This window comes from Suricata suricatta, chromosome 4 (assembly GCF_006229205.1).
Source record: "Suricata suricatta isolate VVHF042 chromosome 4, meerkat_22Aug2017_6uvM2_HiC, whole genome shotgun sequence".
NCBI classification, from domain to species: domain Eukaryota; kingdom Metazoa; phylum Chordata; class Mammalia; order Carnivora; family Herpestidae; genus Suricata; species Suricata suricatta.
In genome coordinates, this window is record NC_043703.1 from 26874346 (window position 1) to 26888467 (window position 14122).

Below are 14122 nucleotides of genomic sequence, written 5' to 3' on the forward strand. Positions count from 1 at the left end.
CAGAAATAACGTGGGCAAAAAAATATAAAGTGGTCCCAAGAGGATTAGCACATTACAAAAATGCCTCTATATCAACCTCATTAGACAGTTCAATGATAATTTTTCTATTGTAAGTACACTGCATTTTTATTCACAATGGCATTAAGGAAAAAAAAGAATAATTATCTTTCCTTGCATTTTAACAAAAGATTTTATAATGACAAAATAGTTTACTGAAAATAGCAGTTGAGAGGTCTGTTCTAATTCTATTGTTACTTTTAGAGCAGATGCCATGTCACATGCAAAATGCCAAGACCACAGAAAAATATTTTTAGCTGGGTAAAAATATGTGACATTTAAGGAAGAAATGGTAGTGCTTTGATTCATTTGTTAATTGAGCACTTCAACATTTTCTATACAAATTGCTTGAAGTTTACAGAATGTAAAAGAGAGGCAATCCTTGCCCTCATGCAATATATATTTTTAGACAGTTGAGATAAAGTGTTCTTTATAACTAAGAATATGCAGGAGGGAAACAGAAAGGCAGCTAGAGCACATGTATTCGTGGTATGTATTCTTAGTATTGGTTTTACCGCGACAAAAGATGATGGTTTGGGCTGCGCATTAAAGGAAAAAAATACCTTAAATGAGCAAACTGGATTTGCTTGGGGGGAACCCGGAAGTGGGAGGTGCTTTGGAAAAAACACAAACTTGAGGAGAGACCGCATAGGGAGTTTACAGAAGAACAGAAATTGTGTTAATTCATGGGCAAGTTCTTTTTAGCAATATTTAATGTAAAGAAATGGAAGATAGGATAGAAAGAGATGACATTTTCAGAGCCTAAGGTCTCGATGTTGATGGAGAACAAAAGCAAATGTTTTAGAACGTGGGAAGTCTTTGAGATCTGTCCTACACGGGTATTAAAGCTACAGGTGGTGATACCACTATATGTATGGACGGGATACACTGTGAATAGTTTGGGAGTAAAAAGTACTCAGTAGCTTTTAAACAAACAACGCTATCATTTAAATGTAGGTTGTTTTCTGTCTTCTAAAATGAAGACTTATATTTCACTTTGGAATAGATTTTCTCATTGTTCTATGAAAAAATATAATACTGGAAATGGACGGTTAAGAGAGAGTGTGTGCAAGTAACCACTCATATCCTTCAGGAAGAGCTAGGAGCTACAAATTAAATCAACTATAAATACTACAAACATAATGGCTGGTTGTTCATTTTAGAGTTCTAACTGAATGTGTTTTTAGGAATTGTAGGTCGCTGCAAATCTTTTGGATAGACACATTTGCTTTCCTGAAAGAGGGTCTGGACTGCTTCGATGCATACATCCTGTCTCGCTCTTAGGAGATATGTGTTTGTTCCCTCGCCAAAGCAGCTCCCCACCAATGCCAGGTGAAAAGACCCTGAAATCTGAAGGACATAAGGACCCAAAATTCTCTTCATCTCACCGCCATGTGCTGTAGAGGTAGACTGACATTTATTCAGTCCACCCTGGACAGAGCTGGGGATGTCTCACATGTAAAGGTATTTAAGACAAATAACATAGAATTCAGTAAATATACTGATACTAAACACTTTTATTCTTATGCATTTTTAGAGCCATTGTAATCCTGAACATAGAGCTGGGTTTGTCCCTGTGGTGGGTGAAATAATGGCTCTGAAGGACATCCATGTCTGAATCCTCAGAACCCATGGATATGTTATATTACATGACAAGGGGGAATTAAAGTTGCTAATCAGCTGACCTTAGAATAAGGAGCCCGGACCATCAGGTAGATCCAGTGAAGTTACAGGGTTCCTTTAAATGTAGAAGAGGGAGGCAGAAGTACCAGAGAAGGAGATATGACAAGGGAGGCAGTGTCAGAGCAGAGTGACACGAAAAAGACTCAATCCACCATCGTAGGCTTTGGAGATGGAAGAAGGGACTGCAAGCCAAGGAGTGCAAGTAGCTTCTAGAAGCTGGAAAGGACATGAAAACTAATTCTCTACCAGAGACTCCAGAAGGAGCAGCCTGCCAATGCCTGATTTTAGCCTACTGAGACCCATTTTGGACTTCTGACCTCCAGACCTACAATGTAATCCATCTGTGTTGTTCTAAGCCACTAACTTTGTCATAGTTTGTTACAACAACAATGGGAAATACCCACAATTCAAGTGCGGTGGATTACTGAAGACCAGAGGATAGTCAGTGAAGGAGCGGGCAGACAAGATGAAAGAGACAAGCCTGGATTGCAGATTTCTCCTCTTCCTGGGGGTCAGAGCTCCTGTCTTAAACTCCATGGCATGGAGATAAACAGAACACCTTTGTGGTGGAAAGTAAGGCAGCCCTCACCCCATGGGGTCAGAGGCAGAGTGAGGCAGAGAAGTGCCTGAAAAGAGATCCCAAGCCATGGTCACAGACTCCAGAAGGTCTCTTTCCTTCTCTTGGAAATTTCCACAGAGTCTCATTAACCATGACTGATTGATTACTCTTGGTGATGCAGTGAGACACTGAGCATGCATGGTAAAGAAAGCATTCTGTCCCTTCCCCCAAAGAGTGGTGAAGGCCATGGCAGTCATCAGCAAAGAACAGCATGTCTAGAAAAGTGCTGATGTCACAAGAGGAATGTGTAGGAGTAACACGGGGGCGGGAGGTTGGGGGAGAGTGTTGTGGGGGGGGGGGTGTATGGCATTCCTGTGCATTTTTAAAATGTTCTTACAGAAAAGGCTGCAGTTAACATATGACCATACTTATCTGGGGTCAGCCTTATATGATCATAATTAGGGTCCAAGCAATAAATACAAGATTTCTGACCCTACCATAATGAACAAAAATATGAAAGAAAAAAATTAACTAAGCTCAAAAACGACATGGACAAAATGAACTTGAAATAGAACAAGTTGGAACTGAGAAACCCATGAGGAAGTCAGTGCCAAGCTGACTTCCCTGCTCTATGCTCAGGATTACAATGGCTCTAAAAAGCCAGAAGAATAAAACTGTTTAGTATCAGTATATTTACCAAATTGTATGCTATTTGCTTTAAATATCTCTACATGTGAGACATCCCCAATACAAGCCAAGCAATACAGCCACAAACCAATAATCTGAAAGTAAATTAATGATTCATTCTCAGGCATGTCAAGGACCTGAGCAGAAAGTCTGATAGCAGCTACTCTTTGAATATCAGACACAAATCCGTACAGGTGGCCTTATGTGTAGCTTGGTATACGGCAGGCATGGCATTAATAGTCACTGGGAACTTTAAAAAAATACTTATTTATTTTTGGGAGAGCACAAGCAGGGGAGGGGCAGAGAGAGAGAGAGAGGGACAGAGGATTGAAGTAGGATGACAGGCTGACAGCAGCGAGCCTGACTTGGCGCTCAAACTCACAAACTGGGAGATCATGACTAAGCCGAAGTTGGATGCTCAACCAAGTCACCCAGGGGCATCTTCATTGGGAACTTTTAAATAAATAATGTGGGGACAATATTTTTTTATGTGGAAAAATGCAAATTAAAACACTACTTGATATTATTAAAAAAATAAGTTCCAAGTGAATTTAACCCATGAGTGTGAAAAGCTAAGGTTTAAATCTTTTGGAAGAAAATATAGGATAATATCAAATTTGATGTTGGGCTAGGGAAAGATTTCTTAGACACAAAACTCACAAAAGCACAAAGATCAGAGGAAAGTATTCATAACTTTGATGACATTGAAATAAAAATATTTTGAACAGCAAAATAAGCTATCAAAAAAGTAGAAAAACAATAATTGTGAAGAAATAATTCTAAGCATAAAACCTCCACCAAAAAACATAAAATGGACAAATTAAAAAAAGTTTTAATGCTTATTTACTTTTGAGAGAGAGACAGACAGAGTGTGAGAGAGTAGGGGAGGTGCAGAGAGAGAGAGAGAGGAAGACACAGAACCAAAGCAGGCTCCAGGTTCCAAACTGTCAGCACGGAGTCTGACATGGGGCTTGAACTCACAAACTGTAAGGTCATGACCTGAGCCGAAGTCAAATGCTTAACCAAGACTGAGCCACCCAGGTGCCCCCAAAATTTTTAACAAATATAATTCATATAAATAAAAAGTTGGATAATATATATGTACAAATATATAATATGCATATTCATAAGTCAGAAGCAATCAGGCCAATACACAAAAAAATAAAAAGATCCAAGTTTTCAAATTGGCAAAACGTTAAACCTGCCAGTGTCTGTCAAATACTGTCAAGAATATTTGAAAATGGTAATTCTCAAAAGTTTGCTGCTTAGAATGAAAACTGTTACAATTTATTTCGTAAAGTTTGACAATGTTTAATATAGATGGAGACGTGTGTGTGTGTGTGTGTACATATTTCCTAAATTCCACTCTAGAAATAGAACTCTCCACTATGCCTGCCACAAAAGACCCCCAAAACTTGAACATACACAAAACAGGTACAAAAAGTTTTCCAATGATATTGATTTAATCACCAAATTATAAATTTCCTAAGAGCCCATCAACAGTAGAATAAACTAAATACTCTGTCCTACATAATAAATAAAAGAATATTAGAGAATGGGGATAAATGAACTAGAGCTGTATCTATCAAATGGGCATGAGAAATAGGTCACAGTAAGATAAATGAATCTATATAAAATTTTAAAACTTGCAAAACATTGTTTTTATTATTTTAAATTTTTAACAAATATTTTAATGTTTATTTTTTTGAGAAAGAAAGAGAGAGAGAGAGTGAGCATGAGCCAGGTAGGGGTAGAAAGAGAAGCAGAGAGAGAGGATTCCAAGCAGTCTCCCCACTGTCAGAGCAAAGCGCTGTGCGGGGCAGGAACTAACCAACCAGGAGCTCATGACCTGAGCCAAAGTCATATGCTTAACCAGACCAAGCCACTCAGACACCCCACAAAACATTGCTTTTAGATATATATTTACATAATGAAACACCAAAACAAACATGAGGCATCAGGAAAAATGGTTTGAAGCAAATATTTTTAAATGTTAAGATTTGTTAAAGTCAAGTACTGAGCAGTTTACAAGTATTTGTCAAATGTATTTCTAGACTTAAGTTTTCCTAGTATGTCATACTTTTAAAATTCAATAGAAAAGCACAATAAAGGTGACTTTACTTTGGCTTGTAGATTAGCATATTTTAGCTGCATGAGACAGGACGAGATCTGGAGAGTACTGTACTTCACAGAGAGTATAGACAAGTAGGTAGGTAGTACTCTTGTGTCAATTACTCATAAGATTAAGCACAGTAAGGAGTCACTTTAGTGAAATATCAATCATGTGACTAGTTTTTCATTCAGAAGGACATGGATTCTGAAGTCTTTGGGACGACTCAAGCTCATTAAAATCATAATTTTATAAACTGAATGAATGCAAGCTCCTATAAATCAGCATTGAAGAGAGTGTTCAGTAAGTAAGATTGAATTCTGTAATGGTTTCATGCTTCAGGGGCTCTGAAGAAAAGCTTTTATTTCAGTTTCCATATTCCTATCCATTAAAAGCAAAAGAATTTAAAGTCTTTGTTACAAATCTTAATGCCAGAATATCAGGGGGACTGGTTCAGAGAAAATAAGATTCAACCCCAGATGAGTCAATATTTGATAATGCAATTATAAAATCCATATTAGTTTATTTTATGGCTTTTTGAAAAGAATTGTTTAAAAGTGCATGTTTTCTTCATATTTGACCTCTGATTTCCAAATAGAAAGAAAAATGTATTCTAGAATTACCATCTTAGTAACTGAAAGCTTTCAGGTAAATAAATTAGACTACCTGATCGCTCACTGACTTTTAACACTTAACATGTCTTTAAACAAACTTATCCACAAATAAAATTTGAAATTCGATATTTACGGCATGCCTGCTATTTCCTATTTTCATCTTATTTGAAATTTTTTAAAGTTTAAATTTAATTTGTATCTTAAACATTCTAAGATGTCATGTTCAACACAAAGTGAACAAAGCAAAGAAATATTGGTGATTATTTATAAAGGAACACATTCATTTGTGACATTGAATCTATCAATGAACAAACATTTCCACGTGCCTACTATCTACCCAGAATTGAAAATAACAATAAAAAGATTTATAATATAATTCTCAGAATATCAGCCAGTTAGACTTCAGGGTCCTAAGCCCAAGAGGTAAAGCCTGGAGCCTTTCTCCACTGCTAATCAAGAAAATGCCTGATTTATTTAAAAAAAAAAAGTCTACACTTCTTGTCTAATCATAGGTATCCTACTCACAGACATGTGGTACTGGGCACAAGTTAACGATGTATTGCAACCTTGTGTCAAGGCAAGAGTAGTCCTTGCAGTTAGAAGGGAAGAAAGTGTGCATAGATAGTTGTTCAGAGTGGCATGTCTAGAACCAACGACTGCAAGGAAGGTTCCATTTAAGGCCACAAAGGAAGGGCTTCTGTAGGTACTGGAGGGAGAAATGTTTGTTGTGGAATGAATTTCATGCTAACAGTTTCCATCTCAAATACTGTGTGACAAAGTAGGATTATTCTTGAGTCAATATTAGAAAACCTTCATGATTCACTCTGAGAACTGAAGATAACTATTGGTGGCCAGTCCTGACTCTATGAGACATAATTGCCTCATCCGCCTTCACCAGACCCACTATGCTTCTCCTGGCAAACTCCTCATTTTCTATTTAAAAGACACAATGTTATCATTGGCAGAATTATTGATGACAAAAAGAAAAAAAAAATACAACTCACAGGAAAGCCCAGATAGACTCACCACTCATTCAGTCCAACAGCAACTCACTGAATGGTGCTCTAGTCATCAGCATAGAAGGACAGATTTTAGAGATGGCTCAAAGTCAAGGAGAGAGGATGAAGAGCACAATTCAACTCTTGTGCTCTAAAGAACCCAAGTATAGAGAAAAGTAAAGAATATAACAGGCACGGAGATTGAACTGATAACCTATTTTGCTGTATTTGAGGAAGAACTCTCTCCTTAAAAAAAAAAAATCAGAGTTCAAGCCCAAACCCTTCACTCCCACTATTTTTCAATATTCCAATTGGTCTCTATCCTAACCATGCATGTACCCATGCATATCCTACCCATAATTTTTCTTTTCATGTATTTTAATTACACATTAGAATCAGCAAATGAAATAACACTTGTCTTTTAAAGAAACATGGTTTCTTTAAAAAATTTTTTTTGTTTAAAAGAAGGATAAAGAGGAAGAGGAGAGGAAAGAGGAAGGAGGAAAACAGCATGACAACGGGCACATTGGTGGGTGGTTTCTAGGTATAAATGAAAATGTGTCCATCTTAGAGGCCTGCTAAGACATCTATATTTCAGAATTCTCCTCTCTGTGAGTTATTTTTAGTCTCCAAACTGAGAAGAGAACTGAAAGAGAGAGAAGAAATACAGATTTTTTTTTGAGAAAGGAGATAGAAGAAATCTTCAGAATATCAAGGTTTTGAAAGGACCTTATCAGATAGAAGTCTGAAGTTTAGTTACACTATTCTTTTAAAATAACTGCAAACTTTGGGAAATAGGAAGATTAATTTCCAGACATCAATGTAAACTTCATGGCAGCAATTCTAGCAAGTTGAAAGTTGTTCAGAATGTTTTGAGTTTACTCTACAGTATTTAGTCTATGTCAGGCCCAAGCCCCAAATACTGAAGAGTAGAGAGAAAAAGAGAAAAGTCATCCTCTAGGGAAAAAATATATATATCACAAAGGGCTAATGACAAAAACAAAACAAAACAAAAAAGTGTAGATGGTTATTGAGTATATATATCCCTCTCTTATCACCACCTTGGAAAGACCTCACATGATCATCTCATTTAAATTTGTAAGGATGAACAAATGACTGAATATACTGAACCAGAATATCTTATTGATGTATTAAAGTTGCTTAAATACTTGGAAATGATATGATACCGTGCATGTTGAAAGGCTACCATTACATGTACTAAGACACCACTTAGCAGAGCATCAATTACTTCAGCAAGGGGGGAAAATATAAACAAAAATGATAAACTTGAATTAGTGAACAGAGATTCATAATGCACATCAAGGCCTAAACACAGTTCTTCACTAGAAAGGTTGCTATCCTTTTGGGGCAGGGCTTTTTGTATGCTGTTTTTGGGTCTCAAAAAAAATCTGTAGATGAAGATTCTCTTGAACATTTTGGTTGGTATTATGGGATAAACTGTGTGCCCCTTAAGTTCATATGCTGAAGTCCTAATCCCCAGTAAGTTAGACTATGAAAGTATTTGGAGAGAGGGTCCTTAAAGAGGTACATAAGGTAAAGTGTCATTCGGGTGGGTCCTAATCCAATATGACTGGTGTCCTTGTAAGAGAATAGGACACTTACACAGATGAAAGACTATGTGAGGACACAGGTAGATGGTCATCTGCAAGACAAGGAGAGTGGCCTGAGAAGAAACTGACCTTGCCACACCTTGACCTCAGATTTCTAGCCTCCAGAACCAAGAGAAAATATATTTCTGTTAAGGAAGCCACCTTGTCTGGGTTACTTCATTACAGTAACCCTTGCAAATGATCACAGTTCGTACCTACTACCTTCAGGTTCCATGGTTTGTGGCCACTTAACCATCTCTACAAGTCAGTTACAGACCACATGCACCCTCTTTCTGTGTCTTAATATGAATGTCATGAATCTAGAGAAGTTACAATCTCCATGGTTACTAATGACTAAAACAATTATTTTTATTAGAAGACTTTCCAAGATGGCCAGAAATATACATTAACACCAAATTCTAGTTTTCTTTTCAATCCTCAAAAAGGGCTGAATGGAATAAATGAAAAAAAAAATCTACCTAATACTAACCCTGTTTCACTTGGTCATTGATAAAAAATAAAATAGATTCACTCTAGGCATTGGCTCTTTCTTAATTACTTTCTTATCTGTGGTTGGTTGATTTATTGTTTATTTCTTTTTTTTTTTTTAATGTTTATTTATTCTTGAGAGAAAGAAAGTGCAAGTGGAGGAGGAGCAGAGAGAGAAGGGGACAGAGGATCTGAAGCCACCTCCGTACTGATAGCGGAGCCAATAAAGGGCTTGAACTCACAGACTGTGAGATCATGACTTCAGCCAAAGTCCGACTCTTAACCAACTGAGCCACCCACACCCCTCTGTATAATTCCCCGCAAGGGGGTAATAATTTGACATCTCATTATTGAGCACTTGCTTTATGCTCTGGCATTCTCTAATAGGTGCTGGAGATGTTAACATTGAGCAAAATAAGCTTGCTCTGTGAAGCTGAAACTCTGGTGGAGAAGACACAGCCATTGTAGTATTATGGGCACTTAAGGGCTTGATTCTGAAGTCTAGGGCAGGAGTCAGCAAACTTTTTTTGCTAAATATTTGCTAAATTATTTTGGTAAATATTCTAGGCTTTGGTGCCACACAGAATATCACAACTACTCAACTCTGTCATTATATAGCAAGACTGGCCATATACAATGTGTAAACAAAAGACTCTCTTTTTTAAGTGTATTTACTTTATTGAGAGGTGGGGAGGGGCAGAGGGAAAGAGAAAAAGAGAGAATCCCAAGCAGGCTCCACACTGTCAGCACAGAGCCCAATGCAGAGCTTGAATTCATCAACTAAGAGATTATGATTTGAACCAAAATCAAGAGTCAGATGCTTAACCAACTAAGCTAGCCAGGTGGCCCAGAAAATACTTTATTTATGGGTACTGAACTTAGAATTTCTTATACTTTTCATATATCATGAAACATTTATCTTTGGATCTTTTCTCCAGCTATTTACAAATATAAAACTCCTTTGCTAAAGGTCACAACTGGGGCATTACAGAAGACCTTGTGAGGAAGGAGAATCTGACCCAAGAGCCAACCAAAGACAGAGTGGGTCGGGCAGAGGGGAAACCAGAGCGCTCTCCTGGTTGGTATGCACTGAGGAGTAATGGAAAGTGGAGTGAAGAGAGCTCACCTTTGTTGAAGCTGTCTACCCTTGATCCAAGCAGCTTGGGGGATACATAACAAGGAGAAGCTTTTTCTCTCTCTCAAATCACACAACATATGTGAGCACCTATTCTGCCTACTAGGAAGACTGGACTGACTCTTTATATAAGCTGTGTGTAATTAGCACATTACTCCCTCCCCCCGAGGGCCTGTGAGAGCAGCAAACGGTTCCCTTATTGGTGCTCTGCTGAAGCAATCACGTGAGTACAGAAAAAAAATGAGATCACAAGTGTGTGTTTATTTAGCAATGCTTTGACAATAAGTTCTAGATGCTCTTTAGTCCCAGTGGTATAACGTTGTGTATGTGTGTGTTTGTGTGTGTGTGTGGGGGTGACATTGGACAACTCACTTCACTTCCTATACACATCCATTTGTACCTGCTCAGTCAAAATAATATCTACCATTCAACCTACTGTGAGTTACCCTTAAAGAGCACAAAATATTTTCTCATGCATATCATAATAACACCCCAACTTTAGAGCAATTGGATGAATATGTATCTAAGATCAAACATTAATATTGTCCAAAGACTACCTAATTAATCTAAATTCTGATTTTTAAACAATTTACTGGGTGTGTTGTTACATATTTGAAAATAAGGTACAATTTTCACATTTGGCTGCTGACAAAACACATGTATTTAGGTATTTTATAAAGGAAGCTATGGATTTTTTTTTGTAACCGTGGAACATAAAGTAGATTTATTTACTTTATAGTAGCATTTAATTTTAGTCAGTATCAAATTTATTCTATGTGCTAAAATGTAATGATAACCTGGCAAAAACAGAGAGCATATGTTTCGCCCTGGGTTCAAGACTTGAGTGGAGATGAGCAAAAAGTTTTTCCTGGTAACCAAATCAACACTGCGTGCCCGTAATACTAATATAACCGCAGTCACTAAGGTGTTAAAGTGCTATCAAGGGTTTGAATCCACATCAGTTAGTAAATAAATAAATAAAACAGCCCTTCTGCTCATTAGGAAACCATCCAAAGCCAAGGAGAGAGAATCAAGTTCCTAATTTATGAGTCAGCCACTTAAAAAAAATGGCAAAGCTAACACACTCATTCGTGCAGCCTTTCCCCACACTGATCTTTCTGGAAAAATAAATTCCTGTAGGAGTACTCAAAATCACTACCAGTAAGTTCTCTTACACTGTCAGACTTAGGAAGAAAAGTTTCCCTGGGACTTCAAACATGAGACTGAAGAAATGATTATGGCAAATTGTTGTTCCCAATTAATTAAGATGATTTATATGACATGCTGTGTAATTGAAAAATGCAAAGTGGAACAAAAAAGTCCCAGTAGTAAAGGAGATTCATATTCAAGATAAATGGAAGAAATCTGAAAGAATGGGCTCCGTTAATGAGTTCCCCAAGTCAGCCCTCAATTCAGTCTTCATTGTTGGCAACATATTTACCAGTGGATAGCGATTTACCAGAAAATTATGGACCACAATAATGAAATTCTATAACGAAAATTCTCAGATTGGACGTCATGATGTCGACCACAAGACAGTTGAGAAGACACAGTATCTTTTGCTTTTAATTCTCAAAAGCAAGAGTTTGTTTTATGAGTTTAAAATTCCCCATTAAAATAACTTCTTATTCTAATCTCATTGTCTCTTTTGCTCCTGGTTCTCTCTCTTCACCTCCCCTCCTGCCCCCTCCAATTTTGATCCACTCTGGTCTCCTGGCATTGTTCTGACATTTGCTTGGCAGAACATAAAACAACAAATATGTTCAATCTGAGTGGTTTCCTGCAATGTTATTCTATCAAACTGGCAATTTCCGAAAGGAGTGTACAATTCCTCAGACACCAGGGAGGTCCGACAGTGATTGCCAAAGCAGTCCATGCTTCTAGTGGGTCCTAATATCTGAGCATATAAAAACATCCCTTTTTCTCGGGTTTATTTTTTAGCTTAACATCAAGCAGGCTTCAGACACCATGTAAGTGGCCTGAGAGCACTATATTTAGCTCCTCAAAACTCAAAGGAGTTTAGGATATTTTAGTATGCGTGGTACATGGAAGCGCACTTTTTTTCCCCCAGCAGTCATGTAAGGTAATGAACTGCTAATCAAGATGTTTAAATTATATCTAATGGATTGATGGCCATAAGGGCCAGATGCAAAATTCATTAAAACAGGTTCTATTTATTCCCTGTGTAGTCATTTCCTGCTCTCCTACCCAGCATTTGACATTTCCAAGATGGTGGCAGATTTGGAAATTTTATGATTTGATTGTGGTTTGGCTTGGATTCAAATTATAGGATCCGTATTTGATCAAATTAGACATCTAATGCCTCCGGCAGAACAGTGCATGCCTATGTCAATGGCGGCAAGATGTACTATAGCACTAGCTTGAGACAGAATCTTGCAAATTCTTAGGGTTCATAATACTTCACTTCATAACCACAAAGTATCCAGGCCCTAAAACCATAATGAGTTACTATGGTTCATCATGCGTTACCATCTCCGCTCTGGGAAGGCTGAGATCTTCTGATCTAGCAATATGGGCTTCCTGTGGGCCAACACATTTGTGTTCACAAATGTGAATAGCAAACACGTCACTCACCCTTAGTCCTCCACAAAAGTCGCTTGAATGCCCAGGAGCGATGGCCCGGTGACTCCTTGTACTCTGCTGCAGTTGGCTGCATCCTCTCTTCTATTTCAGGTCAAATTTTGACACTGGGTTGAAAGATGCTCCAGGGTACTTTTGCTTTAAAGTCAGAAAAATAAACTAATGGGTTTATGCTCAGAGGATATTTGAATAAATAAGTCCTTACATTTTTTATCTTTCATAAAAACCCATCTCTTTTTATTCCCTTTACACAGACCATCTACTATTCTGAAACTCAGCAAGCTCAGGGATTTCCAAAACATTTAGGCTTCGTGCAGTGTGACAACATGGCCTCTTGGCAAAACATCCTGGCACCAGGCATGGTCCTAAATAATGCTTTGTCAACAGAGGTAAAACCCTTGGCTGTGGGAGGGCCCCTCAAATTTTTCTTCTCCCAAATTTCTGAAGCCTTGGTGGTACCAGAGCCAAGAGAAAAGTACTGTGCCTTACAGCACCCTCTGCCAATCGTCCTCTCCCTCAGGTCTCCCCAGACCAGTATTTCTTGACTCTAAGAGGAAGTCTCTGAACAAAATGTGTTATGGGAGGAAGTTGCAGAAGACAACTCAGTTCCCTGGGCTCTGCTTGGCAACTGAGTGCCCTTGAACAACTCACGCAACCTCTCAAGGTTTCAATTCATTCGACTATTCAAGTATGAGGCTACAGTCCATGATTTAAAAACAGGAGCAGTGACAGGATTCATATGTCAAAAACTGAAAAGATTCTGAGTTCAGAGCATAAGTGTTGTTGAAATGCTGAGGGTCGTCAACTCAGGTTGTATAAGCATTCTCTCAAATATGAATAATGTCCTCCCTGCCTCTCTGATAACTCTACAGCAATTGCATTGCTGTATGCATGTTCAACCAAAGATTATACTGGGGGGTTAGGACTTCACCTCTGTTTTTGGTATGAACTAGAGCTTAAAGACTTGTGTACTCTGGACAACTCACTTAACTACTCTGGGACTCAATTGTTCTTTACCTGAAAGACAGGAAGAGGAGCTAGATTGCATGAGCTCTAAGACCTCTTCCAGTCTCTTATTCCATAAATGAGTCCTTTCCCCATCCTGGTGTGCTTGGGAAAGTCAATGAAAGTAAACAAAAGAGAACTACAGGCTGAGCTTGTACTTGTACTGCCATAGCACAAGCTTGCCTCCAACCTGGAAACAGGAAATCTTAGGATTAGATAGAAGGAAAACAAGTTATTGTATATCTGACTTTTCCTGAAGGTGTGCATTTTCAGTTATTAGTTATCATGTAAGTCATCTCTGTATTAGAGGACCTTAGCTGTGGAGTACAAGGCCTCTGACTTTTCAGTCTGTCCCGAAATATCTGGCCTTTCAAGTACATCTCTCTGCTGCTTGTAGTTCCTACCCAGCTTCCCTCAGCACTATCTGACCTGCCTTGATTGCCTTTAGAACCTCTGTAACCGATATTCCCTAGTCGAAGAAACAGATGAAATAACGAAACTATTTTGATACAATAGACCATTTCATCTGGCATATTCTGTGTTGCCCCCAGCCTACCCCCCCCTGAACCGATAC